Below are 6,455 nucleotides of genomic sequence, written 5' to 3' on the forward strand. Positions count from 1 at the left end.
GGCACCATGGCCTGATTCCCAGCCTGCCCAGGTAGCTGAACTAGTAGCTTAGATTTGGGGCTGCACTCTGGCAAAGATGAAAGACTAAATATTAATATGGATGGTAGATTTGCTTTTTGGGTGGTTTATGATTTGTGGAATTTATTAAAACACATGATTACCTCCTTTTTGGATACTCTGATTAAAGATGGTAAAGGAATCAATGACTTATTAGTACTTTGTCAATGCCCCAAGGAGGTAACAGTTTAATAACTGATAGAAACCAAGAGTCTAGAGATCACCCCAGAAAAAAAATAGTAATGTCTTTGTTTTGATTTCCATGCTAAAAGTTTTTGGCTTTTTAAAAACACCCCAGCTAATATTAAGTGTTGCCAAGTTTATATCAGTCACCACCAAATCTACTGAAAGAAAATTGGCTCAATTTAGATGTGGTATAATTAACTCACAGTTATTAGCTTAACCTGCTTTAAAAAACAATATTAGCAATCAAGAGGTGTTTTACCCATAAAGATGGAATTTGCAAATTTTGGGATGGCTGCCCTCAAGTGTCATGACCCATCCAGTGGACCCTGGCCACATTACTCCATGACTGTGCCCATTAGGAGTGACAGAAAGTAATTCCACCTCAAATAAGTAAATTGAAACAATTTTCAAAATTGGCCAACGGAATGGTAGAATCAAGTTTTAGCCGTGAATAGCATAACCTGGGTGAGATGTGGTTCAGACTCTTCTCTTCAAGATCTTTAGGTATTTACAAATGCATTTTTATACATTTGCTGAAGTCTTGAGTCTCTGACTATATAGTAGTTATTTCTTGTGAACTATCTGCATGTATAAAAAGGCTTCACTGTCTGAGAATAAGGTAGAATGATTCCATCAATGGTTTCAATTCTTCAACTTTTCCTGAATCCAAGCCCTCACATTTCACGTCGTAGTGCCCTTTCACTCTAATTTTGTGTTCCATTATGTGAGTTGATTTGGTCACTGGGATGCCACAAAGGAGAGGCTTGCAAAAGCATTTGTAAGATTCAACTCTAGCTCTTTCCTTTTGCCATTACCTAGAAACATACCCATCATATTCATCCTGATGGAGGATGAAGATGAGTTGAGCAAACAGGAGTTACCCAAGACACCTAAGCTAAGGTAATTGTAGACCAGCTGATAAAGACATTTCAAGGAAAGAAAACTACATATCCCTCACGAACACAGATGAAAAGTTCTAAATAAAATATTAGCAAATAGAATCTAGTGATACATAAAAAAGATAATACATTAAGACCAAAAGGAGTTTATTCCAAAAATAAAAAAGTTGGTTTAACATTTGAAAATCTCATTAATAGAATAACAGAAAAACATTTTGATTACCTTGATAGATGCAGAAAAAATATCTGATATATTCAATACTAATTCATGATTCAAAACTTTTAGCAAACTAGAAATAAAATGGACTGTCTTAATCTAGTGAAGAATGACTACAAAAGCCTATAGCAAACATCATTTCAAATAGTGAAGCATGAAATTCTTTCCACCTGAGTTTGGGAACAGGGCAAGGCTGCCTCCTCTTACCATTTCTATTCAATATTATCATGAAAGTCCTAGATAATTCAATAAAGAAACAAAAAAGTATAAAAAGTGGGAAGAAAGTAGTAACTTTATGTGATTGTATATATTTAAAAAATCCCAGGGAATCTACACATTCATTATTAAAATGAATATGTGAATTTATGAAGGATGCTAGATGTAAAGTCAACACACAAGGCCAGGTGTGGTGGCTCACACCTGTAATCCCAGCACTTTGGGAGGCTGAGGTGGGAGGGTTGCTTGAATCCAGGAGTTCAAGACCAGCTTGGGTCAGTGAGACCAGAGAGGCTCCTTCTCTACAAAAATTAATTTAAAAAATTAGCCAAGTGTGGTGATGCCTGCTTGTAGTCCCAGCTATGTGGGAGACTGAGGTGGGAGAAATGCTTGAGCCCAGGTGCCACTGCACTCCAGCCTGTGGTGACAGAGCAAGGCCCTGTCTTAAGACAAACAAATGAACAAAAGTCAATATACAAAAATTAGTTATGTTCCTACATATCAATAGCAAATATTTACAAAATGAAGATCTTCAAATGTCATTTAAAATAGCATAAAAATATATCAACTACGTAGAAATAAAACTAACAAAAGATGTGTAAAACCTGCATACTACAAACATTGCTAAAAGAAATCAAAGAAGACCTCAGTAGAGAGATATATTATGTTCATTAGTTGGAAATCTCAACAATTTTAGATATTGTATGTGTGTGTGGGTTTGGGGGTGTGTGTGTATGTAAATTGCCAAGATGATTCTAAAATTTATATGGAAATTCAAAAAATCTAGGAGAGCCAAGATAGTGTTTAAACAGAGAAGTACGAAGTTGGAGGACTTATACACAAGTTCTCAAGAGTCACTATAAAGCCATAATAATTAAAACCGTGGTCTGGACTTAAGTATAGACAGTCATAATGAAAGGACAAAAAGCCCAGAAACAGACCTATACATATATGTTCATTTTATTTGCAATAAACGCACCTCTGCAATTCATTGGGGGAAATCATGCTCTTTACAATAAATGGTACAGGAGGAATTGAGAGCTGTGTGAAAAACATGAACCTTGATACTCTATATCTTTACAACAATTAATTGGAGGTCAGTTGTAGGTCTATGTATTTCCTTCTCCAATACGTCCCCATTTATGTTTATTTCCACACATACAAATGTGCACATGTGTGCACACACACGCACACACACTCTCAAGTAAGACACTTTTTTGTGTTTGTTGAAAAATTATGAGGATTATGAACCAGGTGTGTACAGGGTTTCATCGGTGCTTTCTAAACATCAGAGTCACTTGGGTCCTTTCCTCCGTAAGCCTCAAATCAAATTATGCAACCATGACCACGACTTTCCCAGGCGCTATTCACAGGCTGCATAATGACAATGGGCAGAGAAAAAGTCCTCATAACTAATGTTTAGATGGGAAGGCAAAGAGACAATCTCAGTCAATCTGATGTGCCAGGGAAGAAAGCCTCGTGTGCTGTCCACAGGTCCGAACTTCAATACTAAATCAGAATCAGGACAACCATTTGAACTGAGTAAACTAACATATCTACATCCACATCTGTGGGTCTCTTTTGCTTCTGGGCTACTCCCTGGCAAAAGTCCTGAGCAGCTCTCACAATATCTGCTTTTCCATCTTCCAGGGACAGCACCTTCACTGCCAAATGGCAATTTAAAACTTGATCATTTTTGTCGTTACTATTTGCAAACTCTGGTGAGTATTTTGAACAATCTAGGCCCAGAAGTTCTTGCTGTTGTTTTAAAATTTCATCCATCGATCTGGAATTATTTCTTTTGAAAATACCTTGGTGGTCGTAGATGCTAATGTAGGAGATGCCCACGGCCATACACCACATCACGAGGCTCGCGATGTCCGAGAAGCTGGGTTCCTGCTCCACCTCGGTGATCAACAGGCCCATGCGCACAGGTAGCTTCTCCAGGGAAGGGCCTTCAGCTCGCTAAAGCATCCGGTGGTGGGCTGTGGGCAGGCACTACCCTCCGCGCGGGTGCCGGTGGTGAGGGCGGTTCCTGCTTGCGGAGCGTGAAGCCAAACGGCTCTAGGACTGCGGCAGAGGTGGCGCGGCAGCAGCGCCGCCAAATCCAGTTCCAGGTGTGGAACCGAACGCGGAGCCAGGAGGTGAGCGTGAGGTGCAGACAGAGCAGCGCGTGCAGCACCCGTCACAGCAGCTCGTACAGCCCCGTCATACTCTTGTGGCCCTTGGGCACCCCCTCTCCCCCCGCCCACTCCCGAGGCGCGACAGCTTTTTTTTTTTTTTTTTTTTTTGGGACGGAGTCTCGCTCTGTCACCCAGGCTGGAGTGCAGTGGCGCGATCTGGACTCACTGCAAGCTCCGCCTGCCGGGTTCACGACATTCTCCTGCCTCAGCCTCCCGAGTAGCTGAGACTACAGGCTCCCGCCACCACGACCGGCTAATTTTTTTTTTTTCTGTATTTTTAGTAGAGACGGGGTTTCACCGTGTTAGCCAGAATAGTCTCGATCTCTTGACCTCTTGATCTTCCTGCCTCAGCCTCCCAAAGTGCTGGGATTACAGGCGTGAGCCATGGCGCTACGGCTTTTTATCCGCCCCAACGGCCCGCGCAGGCGTCGCTCAGTGTCCCCCCGCCCCCTGAGCCCGAACCCCTTTCCACTGCCAACACCTCACCTCGCCCCCGCCGCCATCTTCCTCCTCCCTTGGCAGCTCCGCCCTAAAAATAAATAATTTTAAAAAGCATTCATTTTATACTATCTCTTGAACACTGTTCAGCAGGGTAGATTCCATATTGATGATTATTTTCATCAGCACTTGGAATATACTGTTCCACTGTGTGTGGTCGTGATTGCTGCAGTTGTGAAGTTTGCTCTTAATCTAATCAGAGTCCCTGTATAGTTATGCCTTTTTTAAAGTGCTTTTAGTGTTTATCTTTTACTTTGATAATTTAAAATTTAATTTTAATATTTCTTTTTTAAACAGTGTTATTGAGGGATGATTGACATACAATAAACCGCACATATTGAAAGTGCAAAATTTGATGCATTTGACGTGTTTATGCTTGTGAAACCATCACTACAGTTATGATAATAAACATATCGGCCAGGCACGGTGGCTCACGCCTGTAATCCCAGCACTTTGGGAGGTGAAGGCGGGTGGATCACTAGGTCAGGAGTTGGAGACCAGCCTGGCCAACACGGTGAAACCCCGTCTCTACCAAAAATACAAAAATTAGCCAGGCGTGGTGGCACACTCCTGTAATCCCAGCCACTCGGGAGGCTGAGGCAGGAGAATCGCTTGAACCCGGGAGGTGGGGGTTGCAGTGAGCCGAGATTGTGCCACTGCACTCTAGCCTGGGTGACAGAGGGAAACTCCGTCTCAAAAAAAAAAAAAAAAAGACAATAAACGTGTCCATCACCCTAGTCTTTCCTTGTGCCCTTTGTAATCCTTCCCTCCTCTTCTCCACCCTCAGCCTGTCCCCAGGCAACCACTGACCTACTTTCAGTTATCATAGGTTAGTTTGCATTTTCTACAATTTTATATACCTGGAAGCATAGTGTATGTCCTCATACTTTTGTGAGCTCTGGCTTCTTTCCTTCAGCAAAAGTAGTTTAAGATTCATCCATATTTTTGGCAGTATCAACAACTCCATTTCTTTCTATGGCTGAAGAGTCTTCAATTTTATGAGTAAAGGCAATTTGTTAATGCATTCAGGAGTTGATGAACATTTGGATTGGTTCCAGCTTTTGGTTATTACAAATAAAGCTGTTATAAACATTTGTATACAAACCTTTATATAGACATATGCTTTTATTTCTCTAGGAGTGGAATGGCTGGATCATATGGTAGGTGTATTTAGCTATTTAATAAACTGCCAAACTGTTTTCCAAAGTGGTTGTGCCGTTTTTGCCTTCCCACCAGCAGCGTAGGAGGTTTCTAATTTCTCTACATCCTTGCCATCACTTGGTATATCAGTCTGTTTAATTTTACACCTTCTAGCAGGTGTGTAGTGGTATCAGCTTGTGGTTTCAATTTGCATCGCTTTATTGAATAATGATATTAAGCATCTTTTCCTGATCTTGTTTGCCATCAATATTTATGTTGGTGAAGTGTCTGTTCAAATCTTTTGTTCCTCTTTTTATTGGATGTTTGCATTTTATTATTGAGGTTCGAGGGTTTTTTATGTTCTGCATAGAAGTCCTTTACAGATATGTGATTTTAAAATACATCTTGATCTACGTCTTTTCATTCTCTTAACAGCGTATTTTGAAGAGTGGAAGTTTTTAATTTTGATGAAATGCATACTATCAATTTGTTCTCTTGTGAATTATGCTTTTGATGTTGTATCCAAGGTCACAAAGATTTCTGCTCGATTTTCTTTTAAAAATTTTATAGTTTAAGGTCTATGATTCCTTTGAATTAAAGTTTGTATATGCTGTGAGGTATGAATCAAAATTCACTTTTTTGGGGATTCAGCATCATTTGTTGAAAAGATTATACTTTCTCCATTGAATTGTCTTTGTACTTCGTCAGAAATCCATTGGCCATATATATGTGAGTCTATTTCTGGAATCTCTATTGTGTTTCATTGATCTGTTTGTCTATATGTATGCCGATACCATACTGTTTTAATAGAGCTTTATATTTAGCCTTGAAATCAGATAAGTAAGTCTTCCAACTTTGTTCTTCTTTTGCAAAATTATTTTCACTATTCTAGGTCCTTCATTTTTTTCCATATAAAACTTAAAGTTCAATTATTGATTTTCACTTTTAAAAGCCTTCTGGAATTTTGATTGAGATTCCCTTGACCTATAACTCAACTTGGGAGAATTGACATCTTAACAACTTCAAGTCTGCCTCTCCATGAACATGGTACATGTTCCA

At 40.0% G+C, this 6,455-nt stretch overlaps 1 pseudogene; it reads right to left on the reverse strand.

The window, feature by feature from the left end:
* Positions 1–2,896: 2,896 nt before the first annotated feature.
* LOC129463746 (dehydrodolichyl diphosphate synthase complex subunit NUS1-like) lies at positions 2,897–3,787 on the reverse strand (annotated as a pseudogene).
* Between the last annotated feature and the right edge of the window lie 2,668 nt (positions 3,788–6,455).

This window comes from Symphalangus syndactylus, chromosome 15, assembly GCF_028878055.3.
Source record: "Symphalangus syndactylus isolate Jambi chromosome 15, NHGRI_mSymSyn1-v2.1_pri, whole genome shotgun sequence".
NCBI lineage: Eukaryota > Metazoa > Chordata > Mammalia > Primates > Hylobatidae > Symphalangus > Symphalangus syndactylus.